This window comes from Urocitellus parryii, chromosome 14, assembly GCF_045843805.1.
Source record: "Urocitellus parryii isolate mUroPar1 chromosome 14, mUroPar1.hap1, whole genome shotgun sequence".
NCBI lineage: Eukaryota > Metazoa > Chordata > Mammalia > Rodentia > Sciuridae > Urocitellus > Urocitellus parryii.
The window spans coordinates 47,056,374-47,072,714 of NC_135544.1; the positions used below are offsets into that span (position 1 = coordinate 47,056,374).

At 39.4% G+C, this 16,341-nt stretch overlaps 1 non-coding gene across 1 annotated transcript; it reads left to right on the forward strand.

The window, feature by feature from the left end:
• Positions 1-13,874: 13,874 nt before the first annotated feature.
• On the forward strand, positions 13,875-13,981 carry LOC113187822 (U6 spliceosomal RNA). The gene has a single exon (XR_003301464.1). It is a non-coding gene; the product is annotated as a U6 spliceosomal RNA (small nuclear RNA).
• Positions 13,982-16,341: the final 2,360 nt, after the last annotated feature.

Genomic DNA, 16,341 nt, shown 5'->3' on the forward strand with positions numbered 1-16,341 from the left:
TCTGGATTCCTATTGCTGCTGCTGCTGCTGCTGCTGCTGCTGCTGCTGCTGCTGCTGCTGCTGCTCTGGGATAAGGCCCTATTCAAGACTCATTGGGACCATCCCAGGTAACCATGAGACTCCTTCTAGATCTGATCATGGCACCCACTGCCCCAAAGTCTTGAGGAACACCTCTTGTTAAATGACTCATTTTGCTTCCCAGGAATGAGTAAGATGATACGTGAAAATATCCTCTGAAAGTTAAGAAACATTATTTAAGTGTAATTTTTATATAACAAAACTTTGGGGTTTTTTTCTTTGAATTTTTAATATATTCTAGATAAACTTTTGGAGAAGTAGGTCATGAGTGATTTGCTTCCTTGAGGAACCTTGGGCAATCTCAGGCACCCTGAAACTCTGGACACTGGGATGGAAAAGTTTCAGAGGAGGAGGGGGAGGATGGCAGAGGCAAAACCTATAATCATGATTAGGATACAGATGGTTACAATAAAATCTTGGCTTTGGTTTTCTGGTATTAATTGCACTTTTTTTTCCCTGAAAATGATTTTGAGAGATGTTCCCTGGTGGAAAGTGATTTTGTACCATGAGTCCTTTGGTCGTCACTCACAGGGCAATTGCAGACTTCAGTTAGCATGCTTCCTGGGCAGTGTGCAGCGTGCTAGGGTTTAAGGTTTGCTGTCCCTATCACATTGCCAAAATGGCCCCTGAAGCTGGGAATTTAGAAACAGAAGGACTTTGTAAAGTAGCACAATTAATCCTTGATAAATTAATTATGCACAGCATGCTTTACTACACAACTGCAGCTGCATCTGCACCCAGTACAGTGAGCATGTTGAAGTCCTTCTTTTCCATGGGGAGTTGGAATAATAATAGTACCAACCATTCTCCATTTGCTGATCCCCTCGTGTGAAGCTGGAGAACAGGAAGCATTAAAAAGTACAGGAGACAAACCAGAGATTAGGCACCCCTGGGGCTGGGGAGACATGAAAGTGAAAAAGAGAACCTGCTGCCTCAGGAACCTGGATCTTGGAGGAGATACTTCCCGATAAAGAAGTAAAGAAGTCAGAGGTAGAAGGAAAAGAGCAAGAGAGAACTCACCTCTCCCCATTTCCTGACCTCTAGTCTCCTGCTGGTACCTCCTATTAATGGTTCTAAATATGAATCCAACTAGCAAAGGACCTGAGAACTGCATTTTACAGATTCTGACCTTAGATCACCTAAAAGAGCATGAAAGGATGGTGTAGCAATGAAACACAATAGGCCCCTCACCAAAAGGTCCCCAAAAGGACTTCACCCTGCCCCTGTGGTGGCTCTAGTTCCTCCATCTCAATAGGTCCTTCCTTTCAATGATCAAAGAGCCCTTTCCTCACCTACAGACAATGTCACTGTCCAGCAGAAATCCATTCAGCACTAATGATCCTTTGACCCTCTCTTTTCTATCCCATTTGGACTACTCATGTATCCCACATGTAATCAAAAATCATCTTATAAATCACAGAAAGCATGAGAACCCAAAGTCCTGATTTGATAATACAAGTCAGATATGTCTGAGTTTGTTTCTGATTTTTCATGTTGATCAAATATAGACTCATGCAAAGGAGAATGCACCTTAATAAGGTAATGAGGACGACTGGAGAAAGTTCTCACTCTGATTCCACCTTGCCAGACCCAGCCCCTTTTATTTTTCTTAAGCAAGGTCAGCATCATTGAGCAGGACAGAAACCTAGGGATCATACTTGACCTCACCTTCATGTTTTTCAGGCATCAAATCCTATGGGGGTTTTTTCTTGCTAAATTTTTCTCAGACATATCTCTTCACCACATCTCCTACAGGCCAGGCTTCATTCACTCTTGCCTGGGCAGGAGCAGCTGTTCTCTGACGGGGTGAGTGAACAGGAACTCTTATTCTCCTGGGAATTCCTAACAGTGAACTCCTTTAGATCAAGAACTGGCTTATTCAATTATGTGTCCTGAGAACCCAGGAGAATGCCTACACCTATGTGTTCAAGAAAGAATTTTGTTTTTAACTTTATTTTTTTTCTTTTTTGGTACTAGGGATTTAACCCATTTACCACGGAGGTAACACAACAGCCCTTTATGTTTATTATTATTTTTTATTTTGAGACAACCTTGCTAAATTGCTGAGGCTGGCCTTGAACTTGTGATCCTCCTGTCTCAGCCTCCTGAGTTACTCAGATTACAGGTGTACACCACCAAACCTGGCTCAACAAAGGATTTTGTAAGTAAATGGGTCTGTCCTTTCCACTGATGGGAGTAAGATTCACCATATGTGTATTAATTATTGAAATTACTAGAATGATTTTGTATAATTTGCTAGCAAACACCTTCTATGAAAGTCTTTTGAGGACCTAACGCCCCTTCCTCCTTTGTCTTAAGAGGAACTTGGCTTTGTTTTCTTATCTTCCTCACTCCCAATTCCAAAAGAGGAGCTTGATGCATTCACCTCAGTAAATTGATGCAAGGCATTTCCCTGTCCGCCATTTTTGATCCAGGGTGGGCACCTGCCTAAAATGAGGTAGACTCTCCCTGGGCTTGGACTATTCCTTTCTTGCTTCTATTGAATGTGAATAAGGAGGGCTTTTTACCCATTTTCCTATGGTAGTCACTTTATAGCCATAAGGGTGCCCACCACTGAAGTAAAGCTAATGCACTGGACAGAAGATTAAAGAAATGGAAAAACTAATGTTTATCTTTCAAACAGTGGCTCTGTCCACCATGGAAATTTGCTGTGCCAGCCTTCGTGCTTTGGGAGATAGTAAATTTTATCATCAAATGAATAAGGTTTTCTATTACTTATAATAAAGAGAATCCTAACCATTTATTTAATTGTGGTCCTCTAATATTTCCTAAATACCTATTTGAACCTCTAAATGTCTTTAAAATTTTTTTTAGTTGTAGATAGACACAATACCTTTATTTTTATTTTTATGTGGTGCTGAGGATTGAACCCAGTGCCTCACATGTGCCAGGTGAGTGCTCTACCACTGAGCCACACCCTCAGCCCAACTAAGGTCTCTTTTCTTGCTTCTGATCTAAATAACCTTCCTGATTTAAAAAAAAAAAAATTGTCGAAGTCAGTGTTTGGAATTCTCATCTGTACCATACAGGGGGCGGAGTAGACTTCTGCCAAAAAGAAGTCATCAGCAAGCATTTTCCACACCTGAGCGTCCCGCCCACGTCCTGAGCTGGCAGTGGAAGTGAGGTTCCTCTTTATGGAATGGGCTGGCTGTGGAATAAAAGCTTAAATAGAGAAAGCCACTAAAAAACCCACAGGACACAGAAAGTTATTTTAAAAAGTTGGGGAGGGGCAGCTGGCCGATCTTAGGGATGGAGCTTCCACACTAGAAAAGGAGCTATGGAGCCTGTGCTTGCTTTGTTTATATGGGGAAACAGCAAAGGTTTTCCATGGAATGTTCTTTGCCAAATAAGGTAGGAGGTGGGCTGTCCAGCCAACTCCAACTCCAGAGCTAGGAGAGCAGTCTCCCTAGCGGAGCAGAGATAGAGGTCACCTGCATTATGCAATCCATTGATGGGGAGAGCTACAAAGTAGTTCGCAGTACCAAACCTAAATCTCCCTGGCTCCATACTGAGTGAAGACCCTCAAGTAATTCACATGTGGCTCCTCCATCAGGGAGCAGGAAACCAAACATATATGAAGGAAGGCAGTAGCTACCATGACACCTTATTGGGAAGGTTCTTTGGTTGTTTTCCATTCATGATCTTTTTTTTTTAAATATTTATTTTTTAGTTGTAGTTGGACACAACAATACCTTTATTTATTTATTTTTTTATGTGATGCTGAGGATAGAACTCAGGGCCTCGCAAATGCTAGATGAGTGCTCTCCGGCTGAACCCCAGACCCCCATTCATGATCTTGCCTAGATTACTGCAAACTAGAACATTTTTAAACAGTTGGCCTGAGGTCAGAGCCAATTCTGCAGGCACTCAGCTGAGTGAAGTTAACTTAACATGATGATGGAGAATCGATATTTGTCTCATTATACTTGTACCTTGTGAGCTAGTACAGTAACTGGTGCATAAGCAGAATTCCACCACTAAAAGCAGCTCTAACTCAGAGCCAGGTTGACCTTCTCTGACGATGGGAAAGAATTCTATAGCAGGAACAAGTTTGGGCATTTGGCCTCCTTTTCGTCCAATGTCCATGTCCTAGCGCTATTTCAACCTTTTTTTTTTTTTTTTTTCTTTTCCCTGTCTTTGATAGTCTCTTCTCCAATACAGGAAAATATTTTTATAGATGTGATTCACCCTGAGAGATCTGGTTTGATGGTGTAAGACCTTTTCATTCCTTGTTTTGAACAAAGGCCAGAGAAGGCGAGAGGGCTCCCCAGAGATTTTTAATATAGTAACATTTCTTATATGTATGACATCACTTAAATCATTCAGTGATCAAAATCTCATCCCTTAATACTCCTTGACATTTCCCCTTCAGAAAGCAATTATTCCAGAACTAAAAAAAAAAAAAAGGAAAAGATAAAGGAATGAAAGAAATGAATATATTAGAAACAAACTGATACTGTTTAACTCTAAAACCTCCAGAAACTTCTAAGAGCAAAATGAATGGCCAGAAAATAGACTCATTCAAATCAAAGGCAGTGGTTGATGTCCCTGCTGGCAGTACTTCATTGGGTAGCACACCCACTTTAAGAGCCACTCTAGCTAACCTGATTCTCATGTATTGCCGGAGTTGATTTCATTTGCTTCTGATACTAGTGGATGGGTCACAATGACTTTTAGACAGCTGTTTTCTTAGGTCATTTAACAATCCGAAAATATTTGCAAAACATCCGACTCACAAGGGGTTAATATCCAAGATATGTAAAGAATTCAGAAACTTCAATAGTAATAATAACAAGGATAATAATCCAATTAAAATCAGGCTAAGAACCCAAATTGATATTTCTCCAAAGAAGACATACACATGGCCAAAAGATGTGTGAAAAATTCTCAATGCTGCTAATCATTAGGGAAATGCAAATTGAAACTACAATGAGATATAACTTCACCTGTTTGGTAATTATAAAAAAGACAAAAGATAGCAAGTGTTGGCAAGGATATGAAGAAAACCCTGGTATGCTTTCGGTGGGGATGTAAATCAATACAGCCATTATGGAAATCAGTATGGGGGTTTCTCAAAAAATTAAAAATAGTACTACCATATGATCCAGCAATCCCTCTGGGTATATATCCAAAGGAAATGCAGTCAGTATGCTAAGTAGATATTTGCATTCCCATGTTTATTACAGATAATTCACAAAAGCCAATATGTAGAATCAATCTTAGTATCTATTGGTGGATGAATGGATAGAGAAAATGGAGCATATATACACAACAGAATACTATTTAGTCTTTAAAAAGAATAAAACCTATCATTTGTGACAACATGGTGAACCCAGGGGGCATTATGTTAAGTAAAATATGCCAAGCAAAGAGAGGCAAATATTGCATAATGTCACTTATATGTGGAATCTACAAAAAGCAGGGAGCAGAATATTGGTCCAAGGCTGGAGGGTAGGGGAACTGGGGAGATGATCATAAAAAAAAAGTCAGCTAAATGGAATAAGTTCAAGAGATCACTGTGCAACATGGTAATTACCATGGACAACAACATATTATATACTTGAAAATTTCTAAGCAATTTTAAGTGTGCTCACCACATACAAAAAAAAATAAGTATGAGAAGGTAATGCATATGCTAATTATCTTGTTTTAGCTATTCTGCAATGTATACGTGTATCAAAACATTGTTATATGAATGCATGACCAGTGTGACTCCACATCATGTACAACCACAAGAATGGGAAGTTATACTCTATGGATGTATAATAATCCAAAATACACTCTACTATCATGTGTAACTAAAAGAATATAAAAATCTTAAAAACAAAAAAAATTATGTTGTTTTGCTTTATATATACACTGACAATTTTGCCAATTAAAATCAATTGATTAATTAATTTTAAAATTTCAATTTTAAAAATTCAATTTTTTTAACACCACAGTTTTCACTGGGTATTCACATGCATGCAGGGTATGTGATCACATAGACATACTAACTTGAATCCCTGTGTGGCTGTCTTCCAAAAGTCTAAATTCTTCTCCCTGCTTCTTAACTACAGAATGAGGTTTAGCTCTTTGTTGTATGAAAGTCTTCTGCCATCTGACTTCAAAATGACATTGTGGAATAAGAATGGATTGAGGGAAGGAAGGCCAGGCTTCCCTAGATCTGGGGCTTGTCCAACCTTCCCAACCTCGGTTCCCTCAAGATCAGAGTCTAGTCCGACTCCGCTTTGCCCTCTCCTCATTAAGCTGCATGAACAGTTATGGACAAAATAATGTCATTCATTTAATTAAGTCTGCGTTCTAGAGACAGAGCACATTGTCCCAGGTAATTTAAATAAAAATAGAATATGAGCACCAGCAGTAACTTTGGGATACTTGATTCAGCTCCTTATTCTAACAATGAAGAAGGAGAAGCTCTGTGCAGGGAGGTAACCTCTGTAAAGTCTTGCGGCAGGTTTTGGTCAGCCCTGGGATGCAGTCCTTTGCCCAGCCTGGTTTTCCTTCTGCATGAAGCACCCCTATACTAGCTAGTGACATATCAATATCCCACTCATATTTCAAGTGGCACCTTTTTTCTTTCTTTTTCGGTACTGGGGATTGAACCCAGGGGTACTCTATCACTGAGCCACATTCCCAGCCCTTTGTTTGGTTTTGTTGTGTTATTTTGAGAAAAGGCCTTGTTATATTGCTGAGGCTGGCTTGGAACTTGTGATCCTCCTGCCTCAGCCTCCCAAGTCTGGCATTACAGATGTGTACCTCCATACCCAGTTCAAATGGCACCTTTTTCAAAAAATGTTTCCGATCTCTCCACTTGACATTAATCTCCCTCTACTATCTCTCAAGTTGCCCAGCACTTCCATTCATTAGTTCTGTACTGGGCACCAACCCTGTTATAAATGTCGAGAATGAAATAATGAAACGGCACTCATAGTCCTACCTGCCTTGGTTATATATGCACAAAATCCCAAAAGGCCACCAATTACTTTCTTCAGTTACCTGTATGTATGTAAAAATATGTAACAACAAATCCCACCAGTATGGATAATTATAATGCATCAATAAAATATATGGAAAAAAATGAAGTAAAATAAAATAAATTTATATCAATCCCTTGATATTGTAGTCTATGCTCAATTTTCCCTAAATAGTCCCAATAAGATTTATCTTTTCCAGATATTTTCAGTCAAGCCAGGTATGGTGGCATATGCCTGTAATCTCAGCAACTTGGGACGCTGAGGCAGGAGGATTGCAAGTTGGAGGCCACCTTCAGCAACTTAGAGAGGCCCTAAGTAACTTAGCAAGACCCTATCTCTAAATTTTAAAAATTGAAAGGTTTGGGGGTATGGCTCTTTGGTAGAACCCACCCACACCACCCCAGGCCTCAATCCCCAGTACCAAAAATAAATAAATAAATAGTTAGATAGATAGATAAATAACTTTTCTTAAAGAACAGCCTGCATCCTGGATTTGCTTTCTCATGATTAGATTCAAACTAAAAATTTTTGGCAACTACTTAGGTGACAGGATGTCCCTCTTGATGCTTCAGAGTAAGAAGGCACTAATATTAGCTTGGTTTCTTTTTGGGGGTGGGGGGTGCTGGTGCTCTATGATTACTTGGTAAAAGCAACATCTCCCAGGTCTCTCTATTATAAAGGTATGCTTTCCATTTGCAATTAACTGATAATCGGTGATATGATACTTTGAAAAATGTGTGGCTGCCCTTTTGCCCACCATGTTTATCCAATGGTTTTAGCATTCATTGATGAGGTTGCTGGAGTCACTGGTTGTTGAAAAATGATAATTTTCTAACTCTCACTATTTTCTCTGAAGCCTAGATTGCCCCAAATGTTTCCACTGGTAACCCTTTAAATTGGTTCCTGTGTCCTTTTTACATAATATTTTATTAGTTTTTGAGCACTTTACTGAAGAAAAGATAACAAATTAGGATCTGGATACATTGCTATTGGAATGTTATTGATTTTAGGTCCTTATAATGGAGAGAGCTAGGGAACATTCTAGAAGAGACAGATTCCATACCTAGACATGAAGTAGTATATTAGGTATTTGATCCACCTTCACATCTGAAACAACTGTATTACTGGACAAATTATAAGAAATATATAATTATAAATAGGCATATTCACTGCTCTGAGGTATTGGGGCACAATGCTTTGAAGACACTGATCCCTGAGAGAAGTGAAATGAGCAAGGTAAGTCCCTTGATTTCCTTGGCTCTCTAGAGGCTCACTAGACCACAAAGTGGTAGAGAGGATCCCAAACAAGCATCATGGTCTCGCCAAGCTGAGAAGACACGGGAAGTCAGATCTGAGGAGACGTGGGCGATGATGAGGAATTGCAGGGCAGATTGACAGGAAAAGAGCTTTGAAATCTTCACAGGAATCCTGTCAAGTGCAAGTCCACAAGGAAGAGAGCAACCACAACTGGGTTATGGAATGAGATGCAGAATGACAGGATCAATACCTGGGGAACCTGTACTTACCCAAGAATCCAGGGGAAAGGTGAACACAGAGGCATGCACCATGGTAGGCAGGGACAATTCAAGGCAAGAAACTGAAAATTTAACTGAATTTAAACTGGTTAAAAGTTAAATCCTTAAATAGCATCCCACCAGCTACTGCAGAGGCTGAGGCAGGAGGATCACAAGTTCAAGACCAGCCTGGGAAGCTTAGCAAGATCCTGTCTGAATTTCTCAAAGTGAAAACAAAAGGCCTGGGGATATGGCTCAGGGGTAGAGGGCCCTTGGATTTGATCTCTAGCCCCCCCCCCCCACACACACACACATACACACAGGCAAGGTCTTGAAAATCCACAAGGACACTCTAGACCTTTAGACCTAGTTTCACTTGAATAACCTTGTGTCCCTTGCTGTTTACTGAAAGATAAAATTATTTCTTTGGATAAAGGAAATAAAGAGCTGATGAGGACTTCTCCTTCAAGGGACCCGTTTTAGTCAGCTTTTTCGCTGCTGTGACTAAAGGACCCGACCAGAACAATTGTAGAGGAGGGAAGGTTTACTTGAGGGCTCAAGGTTTCAGAGGTCTCAGTCCATAAAAGGCCAGCTCCATTCTTTGGGGCTTGAGGTGAGACAGGACATTAGGGTGAAAGAGCATGACAGAGGGACACAGCTCACATGATGATCAGGGAGCAGAGAGAGACGCCATGCTCCAGATACAAATATATACCCCATAGCCACGCCCAAATGGACTTCTTCCTCCAGCCACACCCCACCTGCTCCAACCACCACTCAATTAATCCCATCAGGGATTAATTCACTGATTAGGTTAAGGCTATGACCCCGTCATTTCTCTTCCAAATCTTCTTGCCTTGTCTCACAATGAGCTTTTGGGGGACACCTCACATCCAAAGCATAACAGAACCCATGTTCTTATCTTAATGAAAGGATTTAGAAAGAAAGAAATCATAGAAATAATGGAAATTAAAAAGCTGGAATATCATACTGATCTCTACTATACATAGATAATATAATTATATATGTAATAAGACATTATTTATATATATATATGTACATATACATACAGAATATAATTTTGTTTGAGTGTTTATAGCTGCTTCTTCCCAAACTCAGTCTATTCACTATGGCATTAAATTTTTTAGACTCTGTGCTTGTACTGACTGTATTTGGTTTATCTTTTGGTCTAAAAAAGGGTAAACCCAGTGCATGGGTTGTATCAGTTATTTGAAGGGCGTGTGAAAACCTGCTATTAATCCTCCCGTGTTCCTTTCTCTATTAAACTGATATGCTATAAGAAAGAAACAAAAAGAAAAAAGAAAGAAAGAAAATGAGAAAAAAAGGAGAAAGAAAGAAAGAAATGATGGAAGGGGATCGCCTACCTATAGGCATATTATATTGCAAAATGAGATAATAAACATGAAGATGTTTGGTGAGGTATGAGGTGCCTGTCTTTGGGGACTACCAAGCCAGACACTGTGAACTTTGTAGGCACCAACTTACTCGTTACTTAGGACCATCCTGGGAGGTACTGTTTAGACCTACTGCAGAGGTAAGAAGACTGAGGGTCAGAGAACCTGAAAGCTTTAGCTTAAAGCCTACCAAGAGGGTGATTGAATGGAATGCAAATCCCAACATATGCCTTCTGTTCATGAGGCCCCAGCAAAATAAAAAAAGCAAAAGCTCTCTCCGAATCACTAAAACGCCTCTGAGAAGTTAATTGTTCCCTAACATAAAGCAGCTTATAGCCAAGCAGCAGCACACTTTCCTATAAAGGAGTAAGGCGGAAGAGCTGAGCCTAGTGGTCTGGGTTAGGAATAACTCAATAGGATTTTAAGTATGACCAGTGAGGCCAGAAGAAAGCCACAGAACCGATGGGTAACTGGTGGCCTCAGCCTCTTCTTGAGGTCTCACGGGACTCATAAATCTTTACCCCAAATGAATTTCCTGTTGTTTCTTTCATTCAGGCAATTTATGATTCTGTTTATTTTTCTGACAAATCCAGAGCACTGGGGAAGTGGGTAACTTTTACGTTTTATATTTTTTCTTCATATTCCTAAAGTGAACCTGAATTGAAATGTATTTTCATCAAATAGTTTCCCCTTCCACCAAGGAGCAGTGTTAAATTCAGAATGTTCCAGGCATTGGCTTATATTCATCTAAATCCAAATTTCAGGTAGAGATGATACCATTAAAATGGAAATTGTGTGAGTCTGCATGCTTTGGTAACTTGTTTTGTGAAATTTAAATAGATTTCCAGAAACAGTCAAGCACTGGGGATATGAAGTTATTGTTTAAATCTGAGATACAAAAAAAAAAAAAGACGCCCACTTTCAAAAGCAAAAGAACTATGAAAACCCTTGTATCTTGAAAGATGAATATGAATCAGAGGAATGAGACAATCTCACCCCTGAGGGGGTGGAAAGGGCTTTTCCTTTCAGGGCTGGAGATGAAACATTTAAAAATAAGATTTCAAAGCTCCAATCCTCTTGCTGGGCTTTGTGACTCAGAATTGAATTTATTAGTTTGACAAATTGGTTTTTACAGATGTCTTGATTTGAAAACCAAATAAACTGTTCAGCTGGTAACCTCACAGAGGCCACACGTATTGCAGAAAGGCCCGAGCACCACTTCCATCCTCTGTTTCTACAGATGATAAAGGCCCCAGGAGGGGGGCGGCTCTGGGGTCCCTCCACACACAACCCTGATCGGTCAGGGAAGGACTGGATCCCCTGCTACTGTGCACTGTGCAAGCCCTTACTGAAGCAGCACATCCCGTATCTCCCAACCGAAGGCAAGAACAAAGGACCCTGATAGAGGGTGTGAGGGGGTGTCTCAGCCAGAACTGCAGGTCAGAACCCTAACCCTGGATTTATTGACCCCAGGTCCACAGCTTTCACTTCTCTGTACTTCACTTTTCCAGGAAGCAGAAGAGAAAAGCAAGTGTAGGGTCAGGCTCTGAAGTCAGGTATCACTGGACTTGAATCCTGTCTCTACAGCAGGCTGGCTAGGTGGCCTCTCGGAGCCTCAGTTTCCCTATCTGTGAAATAAGGATAATAATGTTACCTCAGTCAGGATTCTCCAGAGAAACAGAACCAAGGGGAGATTAATGATCAGGAATTTGCTGTCAAGTCTGACATCTGCAAGTGGAGACTCCAGAGAACCAAAGTTACAGCTCAAGTCCAAAGGCAGTCTGCCAAAAAACGGGGAAGAAGCAATGGTTCAGATGAAGGCTGACTGGGGAGAATGCTCTTTTGTCCTGTTCAGGCCCTCCCTATTGGACGAGACCCACCACTTTACAGAGGGCAATCTGCTTGATTCAAATCCCACCAATCCAACTGTCAATCTCATCTCAAACTTTACACGAACACACAGAACACTGGCCAAGCATCCAGGCAGCCACAGTGACACAAAAAATTAACCATCACAGTCAGGTGCTCCTCACCATGGCCCTATGCATTAGATGAATTTGTGAAAGACATCTCCCAGGCTCTCAGGATAAATAGCCATTACTATGATTTCTTCATGTGTCAATGACACAGCCAGCCAGGAGTCATTTTGAAGCTGCCTTCTTTCAAGGTATTTCCAAATTAAACACTTTACCTTGATATCCCCCTCCAAAGATATTCACTGGCTGGCACTTGTTAAGGACACTAAACTTATCCAACCAACTGAACTGACAGTGCACATTCATGTCACTTTCTGACAGTTCCACCGTGATGCCACTTCTGAGATGCACGAAAATCGTATAATATCCTGTCCATGCTGATATTCCTACTTAAAGGTTTTCTTCTTTCACAAGTATTCTCTTTTCCAAGCACCCTCTCTATTTTCTAGATTGAGGAGAAGAGGAAAAGGAGGTAGAAAGAATGGAAAGAAGAAGGGGGAAATCATGAAACCAAAATAAATAGCTAACCAAGATAACCATGGCTATAAACCCAGGCAAACAAAATCATTGGTTTTCTCTGGATTAATCCTAAAACCCATAAGCTGGAAGTTTAGGGCCCTGGGTAATAATTATAAGAACCTGTTTTCAGCAGCAGGCATTCTGACTTATTGTGGTTGATGGACCAACAGATGTGTAGCTATTAGAAGATCCAGCAGCCATTGCACATGCTGGTTGCTGTGGGAGCTTTAGCAAACCTTGTCCTTCACACCTATGCTACTTTCTAGCATGGAAGATTTCTGCAGCCCTGCCAACTTGGTCTGATGGAGCACAAATGGGTACAGTGACTCTTTGCAGCCTTTCCAAGGAAGAGACTGCTTGCTACAATTGTCAGAGCTGCCTCATGAACTCCTTCTGTGCCTTGAGGCACTTGAGAGCAAATTGCCACCTGTGATCATACCTCCATATTTCTTCTCATCTGAAAAAGAATTGCAAGTCTTGGTTAGAAATAGTTAACAATCCAGTTTCACCAAACGGCTTCCATTGACTCACTACTAGAGGAGACCTCAGTGGTCAATCTCTGAGCCCAACATTCTGCTTCCTATAGAAAACCCTCCTACAAATTCCCAATCAGGTAATCATTCAACACATCTACCCCATCGTAATCAGGTGAAGCCAAATAGTCCGTGTCCTGGTCACCTCTCAAGGGTCACCTCTCAGGGTCTTCCCAGCCCCAACCCCACAAGAGAGATTTAGATCCACATCCATTCACATTGGAAGGCACAGTGGGCTTAACAGTCAATGACAAATGGGTTACAACACCAAGGAATGTTAGAAAAATAATAAATTAGGTTCTTCCCTTATTTTATAGGTTGGTGGTTTAATGGTAACAAGCTGTTGAAAAGATAAACTCTGAGAACGTATTTCAATTTTAAATATGCACATGCACATGTGTGAATGTTTATACACACACACACACACACACACACACATAGTGTAAGAAAAATTGCTAATGATCTTACACTGTAGTTTTTAAGTTAGAATTATCTGACCTTTAAGTTGATAAACATTTATGGATAAATATCTAATAGAAGTTTTTAAAACTCAAAGTACTTCCTACATGTTGTTGTCAAATATATATATATATATATATATATATATATATATATATATATATATATATGCATTTAGTGAAAAAAATCCAGTTCATTCATATAACATGGTGGAGGAGAGTTCCCTTTAGATAAGTAATTATAATCAAATATCTAAGAAGTAGGTAACTCAAATTGAAAAATAATAAAGAGGGATTCATGGGGGTAGTAAAATATCCCCTTTATGTTAATGATGTCACAGTCATCAAAGACTCTAGATTTACTATTTTTAAAGGATTAGCAAGTACTGGCTTTAGCAGCATATATACTAAAATTGGAATGATACAGAGGAGATTAGCATGTATCCTGCACAAGGAAGACATGCAAATTCATGAAGGGTCCATATTTTAAAGAGAAATTAGTAGAAAGATTATTGGGAAGGAGGGTGGGGGAGGGAGGAGGTTATGATCCAAGCGTATTGTTTCCATGTACCACAATGAACCCACTGTTCTGTAGAACTAACATACACATACAAATAAAAAAAATAGAGCAACCAAAAAACCCAACAACAAAAATAAAGATTAGTGAAAAACTTTTGAAACTATTATATCTTAACTCTGAATTTGAAAAATCTGTTCTTTATTTAAAAGAAATTAAACTCTAAGTCCATTTAGAATTTTCCAGAAAATCTAAATGTTGCCTCTTCCTACTAGGCTGATTAGGCATTAGGTAACATAGATTGTCTCCTGTTACCTAACTGGTGTAGTTTCACTGTCACAGATGAAATTAGGCAGAAATAGTCACTAAGCCAAGACAAGCTGATACCCAGCCATCCTCTAAAGAGGTTTGTTTGCTAAGAACTAAAGTAACTGGTAGGACACATAATAAAGAAACAAAGCTTATTACACAACAAAATATAAATAAAGACTGCCACCATCAACTTCACTCAAAACACACAAACACACGAGTGCGTGCACACCCACACACCCACACATACAACACAAACCTTTAATGTGCTTTGATCTCTGATTTTAAAAAAGCAAAAAGCATTTAACATTAAATTACAAATGTCAGCTTTTAATGCTTTTCCCATAAAATTAAAACATTTATTGTTCCCATTAGGACTCATTCTTTTCCATCACACAATTGTAGGAGAGACTCAGCACAAATGCCAAGCAGTTAGAGGTCTCATTAGAGATTCTTAGGCAGTAGGGGAAGCCGGGGTCCAGGGAGCTTAAACACAAGTTTCAATCCAGCAAATATTTTATAGGCAATATTTTAGATTTGTTTTCATCCAGTGTAAAAATCAGTTCTACAAACACTGAATTTTTCAGCTATCAACTTCTCCAGAGGACCAGTTTTAAAAAGCAAAAGAATAGAAAGCTCTGCTTTTAATTTAACTAAAAAGGGAAGAGCATTGAATTATAGAGGAATTGAGATAGGAGGTCCCTTTTTAAAAGAATCTGATGTTGAATTAATTGTACTTAATTTTTTATCCGTGCAAGGCCTCAACTTCAATATTGATTCATTCTTCATTAGTCACTAATTCCATTCCCTTTCCAGTTTTTGCAGACCTCCTTCCTTATGAATTTGACATGCATCCTTGAATCTAAGTCCTCACAATAGACTCAGGGTTATGTGTGCATACATTTAATTCACATAAACTCTGTTTTGCTATACACAGACACTTTGATTGGTTGGTTGGTTGGTTGGTTGGTTGGTTGGTTGGTTGGTTGGTTGGATTACACTACTTAGTAAACTATGTGTCTAAGATCTATTCATGATGTGGTGATGACTTGAGCTTTGTCAAAGCTCTGCTGTTTCTAATTGTTGCAATAGATCTCAGAATGTGCATTCCACTGTATCACATTTTCCATCTCCACTGTACCACAGTGGTAGATAAAATGGGTTGCTGGCTCCAATGTCCACAGAATGCTTCAATGAGCATTTATGATTGTTTCATTTCACAGACAACTCGAAAAGTTTTGGGAGGCATAGACCTTTTGGAAGGGACAGACACATACTTGATTTAACTAACTTTAGCCAGATTTTTTTCCAGGATGTTGCACCAGGCTACACACCCACCAGCAGTACCTGGAGTTTCTTATTTCTTCACATTTTCACCAATTAAGGTTTTCATGTGTATGATTTTCTTACTTATTTGTGCTAATCTGACGGGTGTAACCCATCGTCTCATTTAATTTCAATTTCTCCAATTACCAGTGGATTTGAACATCTCCTAATAGAAGAGGTGGTGATTCAAGTTTCTTCTATTATAAATTGCCTGTTCAGTTCTCTTACCCTTTTAGTGATTGGATTATCTAATTTGATTTATGAGAATTATTTCTGTATTATAATATTCTTTTCAGTTTTAGACATAGGTATCATCTTTCATCAAGTTGCTATCTGTCTGTTAACTTTGTCTACAGCATCAATCATGGAATGCAAATCCTTGATTTTGATATAATTGAGTCCATAAATTCTTCACACTAATTTGCATTTTGCTTTTTTGGTCTTATTTTTTAAAATCCTTCCACATGTTCAAGTCATGAATCTATCTTTCTGTGGTTGTTCCCATTACTTTTTAATTTTACTTTCACAATTACATTTTCACCAGTGAATGATCTGTCATTTGCATGATGGTGAGGTTGCTTCTGTTTTTGCATTATAATAGATATCATTGCAATCAACATATTTATACCTCTAGAGAAGATGTTTTTAATATGAGCTTATCAGATAGGGTCCATTTAGGAGACAGAATGCACATCAGT